At 41.0% G+C, this 16,924-nt stretch overlaps 1 protein-coding gene across 6 annotated transcripts in view; it reads right to left on the bottom strand.

Moving 5' to 3' along the window:
- The window catches only part of ITGB4 (integrin subunit beta 4), an 87,304-nt gene extending 71,492 nt beyond the window's left edge, over window positions 1-15,812 (bottom strand). For 2 of the 6 annotated variants that reach the window (XM_081954163.1, XM_081954162.1), the window contains exon 1: window positions 15,385-15,812. The gene's annotated coding sequence lies outside the window, so the exon portion shown is untranslated. Of the gene's footprint in view, window positions 1-14,993; window positions 15,208-15,384 lie in introns of those variants that run through there. The other 4 variants (XM_081954160.1, XM_081954164.1, XM_081954165.1 and 1 more) reach the window with 4 other exon arrangements.
- Between the last annotated feature and the right edge of the window lie 1,112 nt (window positions 15,813-16,924).

Genomic DNA, 16,924 nt, shown 5'->3' with positions numbered 1-16,924 from the left:
TGAATGAATGAATAAGTAAGTAAGTAAGTAAGTAAGTAAGTAAGTAAGTAAGTAAGTAAGTAAGTAAGTAAATGCCCTGTGCTCTCTAGTCCCAGTTCTTGACAGTGGCATCATCATACTTGCTGACAAAACATCACAAATTGTCTATGGAGCAATGTTTGTGCTGGGAGAAGATGGAAACACCTCTTTAACATATTCAGATTGGCCAACTACAAAATTAGGTAGTCTCAGCTATCTGCTGAAATTTATGATCGATTTGATTTTTTATCCTGCCTTATTTCCTTATAAGAAACTTTAGGTGGCAACATATATAATACTCTTTCCTCCTCCTCTTTTTCCCCACAACCATCATCACGTGAAGTGAGTTGGACTGAGGGAAAATGACTGATCCAAAGTCACCCAGTTGGCTTTTATGACTAGGGCAGGACTAGGACTTACTATCTTCTGGTTTCTAGGCCACTACCTTAACCATTATACCAATGCTGACAATGTTTGAAGGCGTTCTTATGGAATGGTTAATAAGGCACCTTTGTGCCAGGCTTAAGAAGACATGTAGAAGAGCCCTTAATTCAATATAAAGCAGTAGAAAAAGTGTTACTGTCTACATATAACCAAAGTTAGTTTGGATGAATCTTCCCATTGCTGGATAAGGTCAATCAGAATAAGGACTCGTCTGTAGGACATGCTGTGGGGGAAAAGGAAAATAACAACACGAATGGCATGTGTGTAGGAGGAGATTATGTAAGGCTGGTAGCTTTCTTGCTTAGAAATTAAACACATCTACATATATATTTAAGGCAATGTTTGAGTCTGGGTAGTTATTTATTCTTTACCTTAAAAGAATGTAGTACAATTTGGGAAACACAATTATTATTGGAAAGGGAAAGCAAGTACAAGAGAAGAGAAGGAGTCTTCCTTGACCATCTAACAGTTTGGATTTCTGCCACATTGTGCAAAGCTTTTTAATAATAATTGATTTTAAAGGAAGAGATCAGCAATACTAAATACATGTTAATGCTGACACAAAGCATGTTGCAGCGTTGTATGTATGAATCAAATCCATATTTGTTTTAATTTAATTCCTCAATATTTAATTCAGTGTCCTCCAAATAAAAGGACCCTGAAAATTTCTGTATGCCCTGCAACTATGGCAACACAATAAATTGTTACACCGGCTCATCTAGAGGGCACCCAAATGGAAAAGCTGTGTTACTCTAACATGCCCTCTTCTAAGGTGTTAGTCACACAGTTCACACTTAAACTAGAGCAACAGACTGCGTAGCTCATGTCCAGACATGTCTACAGACGTACATTTCTCAGAGATATAAAAGCAACGCAAAAGAAGGATCAGGACTTATGGAATTATATGATAAGTGCCTAATTTTGGTATGACCCCACAGAACTCCCGAAAGCACCTGATGAATTGACTCCATGCTTAAAAGGTCTGGATAGATTGATTCGGCTTCTATTTCACAAAATTCCAAAAGAGAGAACCTGTGAAAACAGAATCTGCCTTTATAATTCCTTCAAGAACGATTAAGAAGGTGGATTTATCACCTAGATCAGGGGTGTCCAAACTTGGGAACTTTAAGACTTGTGGACTTCAACTCCCAGAATTCCCCAGCCAGCATGGCTGGCTGGGGAATTCTGGGAGTTGAAGTCCACAAGTCTTAAACTTCCCAAGTTTGAACACTCCTGACCTAGATAATATCTCAATTGTCCATGACTGGGCAAAACAATCAGAAGTCTCCCTGAACGAGGCTGGCTTTCATTTCTTCCCCACTTTCTATAAAAGTAAAAATAAGTGTTTGGGGAGGGTGGAGGACAAAACACGAACAAAAAAAAAAAAAAGAATCTGTTCATGAACCTAACACCAAACAGAAGAACCAAACCACCTCTTTCCAACCAGCCTTCCCCAATAAATTCATTTTTATATCTATTGATTGGGATTCTTTAATTGAAGGATGCTCTCTGGAGTAAGAACTCATTTACAGCTGGACCAACTAGGGAGAATGAAGAGGTTTAGCAGTGGTATTCAGCAGGTTCTGACCAGTTCTAGAGAACTGGTAGTGGACATTTTGAGTAGTTCGGAGAACCGGTAAATACCCTCTCTGATTGGCCCCGCCCCATCTATTCTCTGCCTCCCGAAACCCAGCTGATCAGGAGGGAATGGGGACTTTGCAGTAACCTTCCCCTGCCACGCCCACAAAACAGGTAGTAAAATTTTTCGAATCCCACCACTGGTTCACCTCCTTGGAATTATCTCCCACTGAGTCTGACAGGGAAGTTTTTTAATTTATCTTCCCTCCCTCCCCAATCCTGATCTGTAGCATTATATATCTCCATATTTTGCCTTCCTAAAGTCCACAGAATCATATATTGTAGATCTCTGTCATATTTCCATTCTCTGTCTGCACTTGCATCGTACTTTCCCAATTTTAACTCAGGAGAACAATACCTGAGGGAGCATCAGTAGGCAGAAAACATCCCAAATGTAATATATCTGCACCCCTCTGTGGATAAGATGATTCAAGAGGCCAGTATTCAGGTACAGCTTGAAAATGCAAAAGGCACACAGTCTCCAGGCCTTTCCCTACTTACACCAGAACATGGGATAGTTTTTTTTCGTTTTTTTTAGTGATGGATGTCCCTTCATGACACTGCCTTCATCTCTTCCCCGGCCCATACCTGCCACAACCACAAATGGTCCTTAGCTGTGCTAGAATGTGCACCTGGAAAATCAGTGGATAGGAGTTTTGGCAATGCAGAGCTTTCTTAGAATAGATTAAGAGACTGTCCAATCCTGACCTGGAGGGTGTAGGCGGGAAGAGGTTCAGGTAGCCATACCTTAAAATCTCTCAGGATGTGTCTAATAGGATAGAGGAGTGATGGCGAACCTTTTATCCACCGAGTGCCCAAACTGAAAAATATGCATGTGCAAACATGCACATGCATGAACATGCACATGTGTGACCGTGCACATGCATGCACACCAAAGACCCGAAGACCAGCTGGCCGGTGGGAGGTGGGGCATCCCAACACCAGCAGCGTGGCAAAATGTAAGATCTTTTTCTTTTGTGAGCTTCTGTTTCATCCTTTGCAGGGAAACAGAAGCTCACACACACACACAAAAAAAACCCACCACGGAGATCTGACCTGGGGCAACGGAATGCGTGCCAGCAGAGAAGGCTCTGCATGCCACTTATGGCACACGTGCCATAGATTTGCCATCATGGGGGATAGGCGTTTAAAGCAAGAATCTGTCCAGAATCTGGGCATGACTGGATTTCGCTGTATTGTCCTTGGGCTTCGGCCTGACATTAGCTCTCCTGATGTTAAGTTTTCCTCTTAAGCTGACAACATCCTGTAGCACCATCAAGGTGAATCAAACCTGGTACATTTTGCTATTGGCATCAAGAGTCCGCCTTCACACACACATCCACCCTCGGATCCATATGTGAAACAAGGCCACTGGGCTTGGCAGCTGTCTTTCAAACGGAATGCTTTGGTGAACTCCTCACTTCCCCAGCCTGAAAATCACCTTGTCCAAGAGACTTCAGGAACTTCTATTTTGACAGACGGCTAAACCTCTAAGTCTGGTCATATGCAGCTGAAATCAAAACAGCTCTATTCGCTGGCAGACCAGAACAAGCACTAGAAGGGTGTGATAGGAGTTGGCAAATGCTATGCCAGTATACTTTTCTGCTGCCTCAAGGTTGGGCGGGCATGACTTTACCTGAGCTGCACAGTATGCCCTTAGTTCCAGATATAACCTGCAGGCCTTTGTAGAGATTTGCGTCTCAGATCAGTGCAAAGTCCACACCCTTCAACTCTGCTAATGATGCTGCTGACGGAGCAGCTATGTGGGTAATTTTTCAGGAATATAAGTTAGGTACAAAACACTAACAACTGCATGGCATGGTGCCAGTTTTTGGTCTGATGCCTATTGGTCCAGAGACAGTCGTAGAGGAATGGATTTGTGTCAGATAGCCAACTCAAATGTGGTAATAGTAAATCATATAACCAGTACTGTAATGGAAAAAGCAATCAAATGCCATAAATTCACTAGAAGAGGAGAGCTATAATATGTAAAATAGCCACTTGAGATAGTTCAAGAATGAAGTTACTCATCTAGGTGTAAAAGATAAAGGTAGTTAGAAAGTCAAATAATCTGTAAACCTCCAAAAGAAAAGAAGAAAATGAACGAAGGAAGGAATAATTTGAGTCCAGTATCTGCCAAAATTTTTGAACTTCTTGTTGGAAATTACTCATCAGGAGCATTGCTACATATCAGGCATTAACTTTTGCTTTGCATTACAACAAAATAATGGTATCCTTGCAAATGCTGCTAGAATCTTGATATTCATATTTAATATTCTAAAAAGTTGGAAAACCTAAAAAAGTCTGGATTCCTTTATTTAATCCGAAGATAACCCATGATTTGTAGATATAATCACACTCAATCTGAGCCTTGAATTGTCCTTATCAGTCCTTCATATCCTGTATCTCCAAAACAACATCAGGAAACTTTGGCACAAATTCTGGCTTCATTTGATGCCTGTGTAAAACCTAGTTCATTGTGAGTAGTCTATCTTCAAAATCAATGCATATAGTGTATGGTAGTTGGTAGTGCTAGATTAAGGATAGGTGGCATCCAGAGGCCATATTGTCTGATGCAGGCATGAAATCCTCTTATCTTCACTACTGGTTCGGTAGCGGGAGCATGTTCACCCCCGGGCATGGGCAGAACCTTCTGTGCATGTGTAGAAGGTCAGTGACGACGTATGGGTGGGTGGGCGGAGCCTTGGAGCGTCCCCACTACCGGTTCACCCAAACTGGTACGAACCGGCAGAATAGCACCTCTGGTCTGATGCCTCCTCTCCTCTCCTCTCCCCTCCCCTCCCTTCCCACCCCACCCCATCCCACTCTACCCACCCCATCCCATCCCATCCTATTCTATTCCCTTTCTAAAATTTATCAAAACTGCTAAGCCTCAATGCAAAAATATAGTACCCAAAATCCTGTATTAATAATACTAAAGGTTGATTCATTAAAGATAGAATAAATGTAAATGAAATTTCTTGTGGGCTTTCTTTTCAGAAGGAGGGATGGCATTGGCATTCCTTAAGCTTTGGCACTCTACCCTACTCAGTCTTGGTCTAAAGCCAGCCCTGATAGTAGGGAAATCACGTCTTCATGGTGGCCTTCCAAATATGTGCAGTTATGCAGCTGGGCTAATCGGCATAAGTCCTACAACTTTTAACTCATTCATGTGATCCTAACCCATTACTGTGATATTTTTCTCTCAGTACATAATTATGTATATTTCTATCTTGCAGTATGACACCTTGAGGGAAATGCCTTTAAAACGGTAAGAGCCCTCTCCATACAAGGGTTTGGTGCAGCTCTTGGATAAAGCACCCCATACTTTTTTTGACTCCACCATCATCAGATTTAGTTCTAGTTCCTAAGCTCAGCACAAATCACACACTTTCTGTTTGGCATGTTGTGAGGCTGGCGCTCTGCAGTGCTTGGTAGTGGGCCATTTCCCCATTAGTAGGAGTTATCTCTGCCAATCCCTGCCTCTCAGCAGCTTCCTTTCTTTCTTGTACATTGGCCATTGCCCCACAATGTGTTTACACCACACTTCGGTTAAAAACAAAGAGGTAGATTTGCAACTAGTGACATTTTTTCTCCCATAAAAAATACCGTAAAGGCATCAAAGGAAGAAAAGGAAGGATAGAGGCTGAATTCTGAGCTTGTTGCGAGACTGCTGGTCAGTAAGTTTTGTCTTCACTTCTGGCACAGAGGAATGCTGTGCAAAGGGGGAAAAAGTTATGACTATCCTTTATTTCCTCTCTTCAAGGACACTAATAATTAGTCATATGTTCAGAGTGGAGGACTCTAATTTTCAAGGTGTATTTAGATCTGGGCTAATGGCCTGAGCTGAAAAACTCCAGGTGATCTTTAGAAGGGTTAGAATTTTAGGGATCATCTTATTGGTTGCCCTGCATATTTTGCAGATTGACAGAGTAGTCCTAATCTATTTGTATGAAAAACAATGCCTTCTCTCCACTGCGCTCCGCCCCCCGCCCCCCCCCCGAACATGCATTCTTACAGGAGGGCATGCAGTTAACGTGGTTTTGTTTTTTTAAAAAAAAATAAGGAACCTAATAAAATGGTTTGTGTGATTGTCCTCAGAACTGCAATACTGAACCTGGTTGTTATAAAGCAGGGGTGTCCAAACTTGGCAACTTTAAGACTTGTGGACTTCAACTCCCAGAATTCCCCAGCCAGCAGAGCTTAAAGTTGCCAAGTTTGGACACCCCTGTTATAAAGGAAAAGAATAAAATCATTTATGGTCTGCTTAACGCTTCCTTTTTCTATTGCAGTGATCTCACTAATCATAGTTCTGTGGCATTTGCCACCCATGGTATAGTAAATAAATTGAACAAATAAATAAATAAATACGATCAAGGTATAAACTTGGGTGGATAATTATACTCTGTCCTTTAGCACATTCCACACCACGGCCACTGAATGTGGAAAAGAAAAAACCAAAGCAATAGCTCAATAACCAGTACCCCAAAGACAAGGGGTCTACCCCAGGGGTGGGTTGCTACCGGCATTATTGCCGGTTTGGTGCAAAATGTTCTTCTGCGCACATGCATATTTATACCAAAAAAATTCTGTGCATGCTCAGAACATTAGAAAAGGGGAAAAATAACATTTCTGCAATGGAGATTGTTCTGCCCATGCACAGAACCAAAAATCAAGATGGCGCTGCTGACAATAGAATCTGTTCGGGTCCGTGGGCAGCCGAGTTACTACCTACTCAGTCCAACCGGGCCGAACCAGTAGGAACCCACCTCTGGTCCACCCCAAAACATGCAATGCTACCTCCAAGCCAAATGAAGTAGTGAAGTAAGTCATCTACAATAAAAACCCTACACTAAATATTTCAGAAATCATTAATTGATTCTAAATAGGAGCGATTTTATAGATGTGCCTATGTAGTGACATTTCTGTAGGTAAAGGAGATGGTGAACGTTAGTTATGATCCATGGCCAGCTTTTTGATACATTTAAAACTGACAGAGTAATTTATTTTGTAAGCAGTTGTTACAATTTTGATATTGTTACACTATCATATTGTTTGATTCTAATCAAGTAACTGCTCCATCATTTGAAACTGAAAGTATTTAGCTATACACACACATACACACAGACACACACACACACGTACGTACGTTTGGGAATTGATGTGATGATGATTTCTGCCTGTAAATATTAGGTCAAAATATGATACTCTGATATGATCATTAAGAAACCAACTACATGTAAAATAAAAAAGTATACATTGGTGTGCCCAATTGAACGTAAATGGCTATGGATACATTTTTTTTCTGTAATTAGGGAAACAGAACCAACATCTGGAAGACACTGTAGTGGAGAACATCTTTGCATGCAGAACATCCCAAGTCAAGTGCTGGAAAGTATCTTCCAAACAGCACAAATGATAGGTAAGTAACTTGTGGCCTTCTAATATTGTTGAACCACAACTTCCTATATCTGTCACCATTGGCCACTTTACCCAGGCCTGTTAGGGGATGACATTCATCAACCCTTGGAGAACTACAAGTTCCCAGAGTTTCCACCATGCACATGCTACAGGTTTCCACCATTGCCACCTTTCCAATTCCCAGAGCATTTTCAACAGTAAACTACTAGTTTGGAGGCATCGTCAGAGACTAGAACAGGGGTGTCAAACTCAAGGCCCACGGGCCAAATCAGGCCCATGGGAGACTTAAATCTGGCCTGCGGGGCCGGCCTGGAAATAGCAAAGGACCAGCCCACGGTGCGGCACTCCCACACCCTGTTTTCAGCCTGGACAGACTCCCAAAGCACTCTGCCAGCTAAAATGGGGCATCCCATTTTGGATGGTGCTGCAGGAAGCGTCCGTCCTATCTCTGTCCCTGCCAGCCCACGGAGAACTACAATGATGATCCGGCACTCAAAGAAATCCAGTTTGACACCCCTGGACTAGAATAATGCAAGATATAACTCAGTGTAAAAAAAATTGCCAGCCTATCAGAGGTGGTATTCAGCAGGTTCTGACCAGTTCTGGAGAACTGGTAGCGGAGATTTTGAGTAGTTTGGAGAACCGGTAAATACCACCTCTGACTGGCCCCACCCCCATCTGTTCTCTGTCTCCCGAGTCCCAGTTGATCGGGAGGAAATGGGGATTTTGCAGTAACCTTTCACTGGAGTGGGGAGGGAATGGAGATTTTACAGTATCCTTCCCCTGCCACTCCCACAAGCCACTCCCACCAAGCCATGCCATGTCCACCAAGCCACGCCCACAGAACCAGTAGTAAAAAAAAATTGAATCCACCAATGCAGCCTATGCTTTAGATTGATTATCATCTAACCTAGGGTTGGATACCCATGCACCACATGCAGCCCTCTGACCAAATTCTTCTGGCCCCGAGAATCTCTAAATTCATGCTGCCATGATTTGATGATAAATTCACTATTTCTGTTTTGCATAATTTTTGATTTTGTTTTTAGCAATGTTAAAAGGCTTACATCAAAACTTTCTAGATGTGTAAAGTCTAGAACAGGGGTCTCCAAATTTGGCTATTTTAAGACTTCGAATCCCAAAATTCCCCAGCTAGCGGAACAACCACAAAATACTAAAAGAAAAGAAAAGGGGAAGAAAACATGTAAGGAATTATGTGCCTTCTCCAATTTCTCTTTCCTTATTTGCATGCCTGTGAGGGGGATCCTTTGTTAATTTCTCCATCTTGTATGGTTAAGCTTTTGTACTCTGACAGCCGTTCCAACTTGTGTGTTTCTGCAAAATGAACTCTTCAACGTGCTGTGCAAGAATCAGTCAGCACTGCAACAAGGGAGTGAGTGATACAACAGCTCTTTTGTTACGCCCAGATCCCAGAAGCTATGAAAGGATTCAGTGTCAGCTCACTTTCTTTCCCTCCCTGCCTGCCTTTGGGCATGTTCTTTCTCTTTTGTAGCTCTCCTAGGCTCTTGGACAGCAGTTTTGTATACATGAATCCTGAAGTTTGTGTCCTTAAGGCCAAATTGCTACTGGCTTCATTCTTAAGCGCTTATATAGAGCTTATTATGGAATATAAGATCTCTCCATGGCCAGTACGATTAATACCTAGATGATTTATTTCTTGTTTCAGGGTTTGATAAAAAGAAAATGCCACCTTTTTCTCCTTCTGGTTATCAATTCCTGGTAACCTCAAAACTTCAAAAACAAAAAGGCAAGCAGGCTGCGGTATTTAAGACACTGAGAGATGTTACAAACTCAGAGCGTCATGTCATATTTGGGCAGCTGAGATGGCATTTTCTGAGTTTTCCTGTTTCGGGAAGATCTTTTTTAATTGGGATAAGTTTGTTTTAGGGCTTACACCTTTTTGCTGTTGGTTTCCTGCCTTCAAATGGTAGAAAACTTCAACAATGATTTTTTTTTGTGTGTGTGCAGAGTTCGGGACAAAAAAACATTCAAAAGCTGCACCGTAAGTACTCCTAGGATTGCAGGTTGCATGCACCTGATTTACATAGACAATAAAACTATAGATCCAAAAACTAAATGGTTTCCTTTTTCTGGGTTAGAATAGATGGTGGAAGAGTAATGTAAGCTTTTACCCACATGTGTACCTATCACATTATTCACTTTTAGGATCTGTTTATATAAAAATGGCCATGTGTGTGTTCCAGCATAACTCTGGAACACCTCAAGCAATTTCAACCAAACTTGATACACAGCTGACTTACTCTCTGGAAACAAATACTGTGGGGGTAAGACATCCCTAACACCTCCCCACCCCAGTGTATGTGTTCTGTTACGATACAGCTTGTTGTGCCTTAAAATGGCTTCTACTGAACTGCCATAAAATGCCTTCTACTGTACAGCGCAGTGGAGTTGCCATGGTAACAGCTTCACAGTACTCCACAAGGGGGCTCCCTCTGGCAAGGTGGAAAATCCAACATTAGAAATTACATTTGGTCCGAACATTTTCCCCAGGTTATCAGCTAGTAAGCAATAACATGCAAAGTGAAGCAAAGGAATGAGTAATAAAGCAAAATAAATGTAAAATTTGAAAGAAGAGGAAAGTTTTTAAAAATGCAATAATTCAGTATACACCACTCCCATTCACTATCTCCCTCCATACCTTTCTCCTTAGAAAACCACACCTCCACCAACACTGGCACGACAAATTACTATACATAAACAGGAAGCAAACCCCACAGTTACTAGCACTGATGCTATTACCTAGTTGGGTAAAGAAATGTCTGCAAGTGAACAACCAAGCTCAGAGAACACCAAGAACGCAAAAGATCACCTATTTCATGGCAGGTATCTGTTGAGTACTGTTGGGTTTCAGAATGTGTGACCATGGTCACTAAACTCAACATCGCTCAACAGACCCTCCTACTTTTCCCTACTTTTCCCTACTTTTCTAACAATATTTAACCATTTTCAAATGTTTCCATCCATTTGAACTTCAATAAACATTCTACCATGCTACAAATGCATCTACTTACTCTAATTTTTGCTATCAATATATAGTTTGCAGCCACTCACTCAATTGTCTCTGTCAAAAACAACTACCTTGTGCATATTACATACATTTTCAGAACTATATTACAAAATTGAGCACATCCTTTCATTTAACATTTGCTGTAAATCTTTTGGGTTCTCAGCCAAGAAGGTGGCACCATGTGCATACTAAAAGTCAATACACTTTCATGTCCCTAGTCATCATGCCTCTAATAATTCTACAGCATACCTGTTGTGTCTACCCATAAACAAACAAGGGGATATCGTGCATTTGTCTTATTCCAGTGTTAAACTATTTCCTAAGCATTTCCTTTATTTTCGTGCATGCTTCAATTCTATCATATGTCACTGTTAGGGACAAACAATGAAAGTAGGTTCATAAGAAGACACGGAGTTGAATTGAATATAGTTGTTCAACATTTATCCACCAAATAACTTGCCAAAGGTTGGGCTATTTTGAGGCATCGGGCAAGATACCTCCTGCCTGCCTGTTTTGTTACTTTCTTAAAGCTTCTGCTTAAATCCAATCAACTTCACTATCCAGTATGTAGAAAGACACAGAACCATAGCATGTTCCTCTACAAAAATTCTCTTTGAGAGGAGCAAAAAAATAAAGGAACAAGAAGATGGTGCCACACCCATGGCATTTGAAGCAGGGGTGAAATTCAGCAGGTTTTGACAGGTTCTGGAGAACCGGTAGCGGAAATGTTGAATAGTTTGGAGAACCGGCAAATACCGCCTCTGGCTGGCCCCAGAGTGGGGTGGGAGGGAATGGAGATTTTGCAGTATCCTTCCCCTGCCATGCCTATCAAGCCATGCCCACAGAATCGGTAGTAAAAAAAATTGAATTTCACCACTGATTTGAAGCCATTTCAACTCTTGCATCAAAAGCTTTGCCAGATGGAAAATGTAAAGGAAAAGACCAGCTTTTGAAATAGAGGGCAATAGGACAGTCACCTCCAAGGAGGGAGTACTGTAAAGCAGAGGGAGGGAGCAAGAAAGAAAGGAAGAGAGAAGGACAAAAAGTTATAATGACCTATAGAAGATTTTGCAGCTAAAAAGAGAAAATTGAAAAAGAAGAGATAATCCACTTGAAAGGTACAAACGGAGGTTTCTGGTGTACATAGAGACAATATTACAAAGAAATATTGCAAAAAGAAACAGAAAAACAGAAGCAGGAACAGAGACAAAGAGAGCCAAAAGCCCAGGATGCAACCTAGCATTGTACCATCTTAAAAAAAATAAAAACTTGGAAACACAAAAGGAATTGTGAGTTTCTATAAGTGTTCATATGTCTATGCTAGGATTTCAAGACACGTGTGGAGTGAGTCTGCATGAAACCATTGGCAGCACAGGTCATAAGTAAGCTACACTTCAGTTGTTTGTTTGGCAAAAGAATGGAAATGTGTATGCTGCCCAGACGGCCACCCAGACGGCCACCCAGACGGCCATATAAAATCAATCAATCAATCCCCAAGGAAATTATTTCCAGGAAAAGACACTGTGCAAGAATCTGTATAAATGTTATTCTACAATTCCAATGGCCTTACTGCATCAGATATGACCCTGGACAGCATGTAACTGAAGCACACAAGGCAGTGGACTATGAAACATACAATTCTCTACCAGTAACCATGAGGAGACCAAAACCGAATGTTTTAATACTGAAAGCAACATCAATACATCAAATTATATTCATAAAAATAGAAACAATGCCAACTCTTAAAACTAATAGGAAACCAACAATGGTTATAAACAATACATATATAAATGATAAATACATAGGAAAGATGGGTGATCTGATAGGTGATCTAAAAGGCAGATAACCTTGAACAGTCTGGGTGAATAGGCCTGTCCTCAGTTTGTCAACCTGAAGATCGCATGGGGCTGCCACTGGGAAGGCCCTGTTCATGGTCACTGCACTGAAAAAGAAATCTAGCAGAGGGACTACAAATATAAGCATCTTCCAGAAGTTTTTATAGTATGAATTGGGCAATATTAGGGAAGAGAGACTTACATATGTACTTGTGATAAATTACCTTCCCCCGTTCCTTTATGCAAACCTTATGCCCCAAAACAATTTTTAGATCCCAAATGTATTATTTTGAGCTATTCCAGATCTCCCGTCATCAAATTCCCACTGCCACTCTTTCAGAATATTACTTCACTTAGATAACCACTTTTGAACAATTTCAAAGTCCGTTGAGTTTGAGGCATGAATGGTACCTGAATCTAGTTTGAGGCATGAATGGTACCTGAATGGTACCTGAATCTAGTACCATACATGGCCAAAATAAGTGGAAGAATATTGATAGAACAACAACAACCAAGTTCAGAGAGCACCAAGGATCCCACACAGAAGAGTATTTTGAAAACAAACATAAATTAGTCTATACAAGGTGAAACACTGATAGAGGTATCGCTATTGTCTACAAAGCAATAAAAAGCACAGTTCCCCCAAACAGCCTTTCCATTGGACTATTCTCATTTTCCTTCCTTCCAGCTAATGAATAGGCTTCCATGACTAGCGTTCTCATCATTAATAAAGCCAAAAATTACATATTTTCTAAAACAATTTTTTGCAGATTTTGTTTTGACTTCATTTCAGCTTGATTTAGTATTTAATGGACAGAGGGAAATGCTAAGACTCAAGCTTGCATACAAGACAGATATCAATTAGAGACACGAGGCAACTCTTGTTTCCTTTGTTGCGTTCCTCTGTTGTCACAGATGACACTTCACAGATAATATTTTAAATCTGGCTGATGTAAAAAGGAAAGATACTATGCCCTAACTATGCACGGTAAAAACCAAATTGCTCTTTTCTTTATCAGAAACATCATATTGATTTGTCTTGTATTGCTAAACTGTAATGAAGTCAGTAATCTAGTTGAGTTTTGTCTTTCTGTGGCTGGGATATTCCCTCATTCCCAAATTACTCAAATTTATGACATTTTGACAACTTTTATATATGGGAGAAGCCAGGAACACTTCTTGGAGATTTGAAATTTGACCTATTACTGTGGCTACTGTTTTTCCAACAATTTATAGAGATATAATCAATTGCATTGAAGACAACACATTGATATTTTTTTCATTACAGAAAAATCAACATCTAATATTGCAAACAAGAACAAATATTTAGAGCTAGCTGAATCCTTCCTCAGCTACAATCCAAAATGTCTCTCTAACTTGAAAGTGAGTTTAGTGGTAAAGAGAAATATACTATGCACATGTTCTTAACTTCACTTTTTAATTCTCAGGGGCCCATATCATACTTGAGCTCTAGAACTGACTATAAAGGTTTTGAAGCTGATCTTTAGTGGCTTCCTTGTATGAAGATTAACATCATATCTGTCCACCATCCTATAACCTCACTTTTATCTGTCCTTCTTCCAGATCTGCTGCTTTACCTATTTTAAACTACTTCTCCCATTCAAACAATCCATCCAATTTATCTTAAATCTCATGCACATTGTTAATCTAACTAGTTTCCTCATTCTCATGCCTTTCCTAAACACATTTAACATCTGAAATCAGGACAAGTACATTATTTTCAATTATACAGATTATGTGATTCTCAGTCAAACAACAATCAAGTCAGAACGGGGCTTAAGAGAAATAAAAATGCTACGTGAATCCATGCTTAGAGCACTAAACTTTGATAACACATTAAAAATACCTAATCTCGGTCTTCTAACTGCTAGGAGAGTTACTATAATCCTCCCTCTCCCCCGCCCCCATTCTTCTCCACTTTTAACAAATTTATGGCACAACAGGATGAAATTAATTAGTTAAGGAAAACTGTTTTTCACTATACTGCCATGCCAAGATTGAGTTTACTGCCCAATGTCTGCCTGTTATGAAGTTGTTAACAACAACAGAGGGATATTGTGGGAGGGAAATGTCAACGTTCTCACTCAGGAAAAGTTCACCTTCCTCTGTTTGAGAAGAACACGTTATTGTTGATAGCCGTCTTCCCTGTAATTTCCTAATGTACCTTGCGAATGTACGCAGAGAGAAAGAGAAACTGCATGGGTATGTGTCTGCAAAGGAATTATATGAATAGCCTGGTTAATTCAGATAAAAAGGAGTCTCCAGCAAGAGAGCAACGGGGGCAGGGGGGGGGGATGTTCTGTTCTGCTGCATCAAACTGGCTGATCAAGAACTTGTGCCAAGTTCCAACCTCTGCAAAGAAGAGGAAACACAACTTACGGTCTAACTTTAAAGCAGAAAAGAACACAGCCGTTTTGCCTGCTTGCATACCTGTGCAAGGAGCCCTGTGCTTCTTTTCCCTTTTCTCTCTGATTAATATTAGTTGTCTCTTTGAACAAGTAACATTAATAAACAAATCATCAAAAAATAAATGCAGGGACTGAGAACAAAGATTTTGTGCCACAAACCTCATTCATGCTGACTCCATTTCAAAGTCCAGATCCTGTGCAACAATCCAAACAGCCATCCACACATCAAGCCAAGAACTTCCTCCAGTGGCAAGGGATGTGTGTGTGTGTGCATATTGTGTGCATGTGTGTGTCTGTGTGTGTGTGTTGGGGGAAGAGACACAGAGCAAGAGAGACTTGTTTCACTGCTGCATTGTCATTTCCAAATGTAAGGTTGGCTTATCCTGACTCCCCCTTGCTCTTCCTCTCCTCCCCCTTTCGCATACTCCAGTTTTATTTCAGATACAAAGTTGAAATAGGAAGGAAGGAAGGAAGGAAGGAAGGAAGGAAGGAAGGAAGGAAGGAAGGAAGGAAGGAAGGAAAGAAAGAAGAGCTCATCAATTCGACCCACCTCTTCAGGTCTCCTGGTTGCTTCTAATCCAGGGTTGTCTCACACCTTTTCACTCTATGCACCTTTTTGTTGCTGTTGTTGCTGTTTTTTTGTGTTTTTTTTAAGAACTCCCTCTTGCTTGTTTTTTCTTCTTCTCCAGGGTAAATGAAGGAGTTCCGAGTAGCGGCACCTATAGCTGTTAGGCAAGTAATGTAGGAAAGAAGCCGTTTTCTCTTTATCTCAGGTGTGATTAGGCGTGTTGTATGCATGCAGGGGAGGTTACCTGTGACTCAGGTCTGTCTGGCATTCCTGCGCATTATGCACACCTGCATGGGCAAGAACTGCCCGGGTAGCCAAATCTCTTCTTCATTTCTTCCCAGTAGGTTTTTTTTTTTTGGGAGGTTCCCACCCACAGGAAAAGGGTGGATGCTAAGTACCGAGACATAGCCCAACCCAACTGTACTTGTGTAACAGAAAGGTTTGCTCGACAGCAAGGATATGAAAACAAATCTCTTTGCTTTTAAGGTGCCCCAGGACAAATTCTTCTAGTTCCTTAATATTTCATCGGCATTCTGCTGCTGAAAGAAAGATCATAGGGTGGCTTTCAAGGTTCATTTTCCAATTCATTTTTCCCCCTCTCTCTGTCTGGATCTTTCCCCCCGAACTCCCAGTGTTATGGAAGCAAGATGGGTCCCCCCCCTGCTATTTTTGTCCAAGGACCACCCTCCAAGAAAAGGTCACCAAAGCTGCAGCAGATTCAACAATCTTCCATGTTCTGCTTCCTTCACAGCCGGAGAAAAGCTGGATGGCTCGGGAATCCTCTTTTTTGTACATCTTCCAGTGGGCGAAAGGACAGCAAATGAATGCAGTCTCTTGATTCAGTCTACAGTATTCTTGGACCAAAACCGTGATCCATCCAGTTTCCCAGAGTCTGCAGACTTCATGTAACCAACTTGCTGATCATTAAAGAACAGTACTGTTTTAGGCAGTTGGATATTGGTTGGCTCTCTTGGATATAGTTCTCACCTTGTAAGACTGAGTTCTAGAATTTAAGATGACAGATTCCTTTCCCTTTCCCTAATCTCCTCCAAAGACACCTCTGTTCAAAGTTGGGAATCCCAAGTCTCTCTGTGTGATTGAATGTAGGAGAAGCACCCCCTTCCCTTCTTCTACCACACCCTCTAAAATCACAAGATCTAAAGCAGTTGACAAAAACAAAACAAACAAGAAAGATAGCAAAGGGTTTCTTTCTACCCTGTCATTTCATTAGTAGAGGGGTTTTTCTTTGTGTGGCAATGTTGTGCCATCAGTAGGAACTCATCAATAGCATATATTTCCACCAAACTCACAAATCTGAAATGACTGTGCTGTAGATAAGCCTCTGCACATCCGCGATCTTACATCAAAGTTAGTCACCATTGCTCACAATCCCTACCCTAATGGGATAGCCATTAAAGTTCAAAGAAACATTAATTATATGCCCTTCTTCCCCCAATGACTTGTACCTAAAGGAACCACAGAGATTGAAATCTTGAGTAGAAAAAAAGAGTGCTGGAAGGGA

This window comes from Natrix helvetica, assembly GCF_964273705.1.
Source record: "Natrix helvetica genome assembly, chromosome: 1".
Lineage (NCBI taxonomy): Eukaryota > Metazoa > Chordata > Lepidosauria > Squamata > Natricidae > Natrix > Natrix helvetica.
This window is presented reverse-complemented; position numbering and strand designations above follow the sequence as displayed.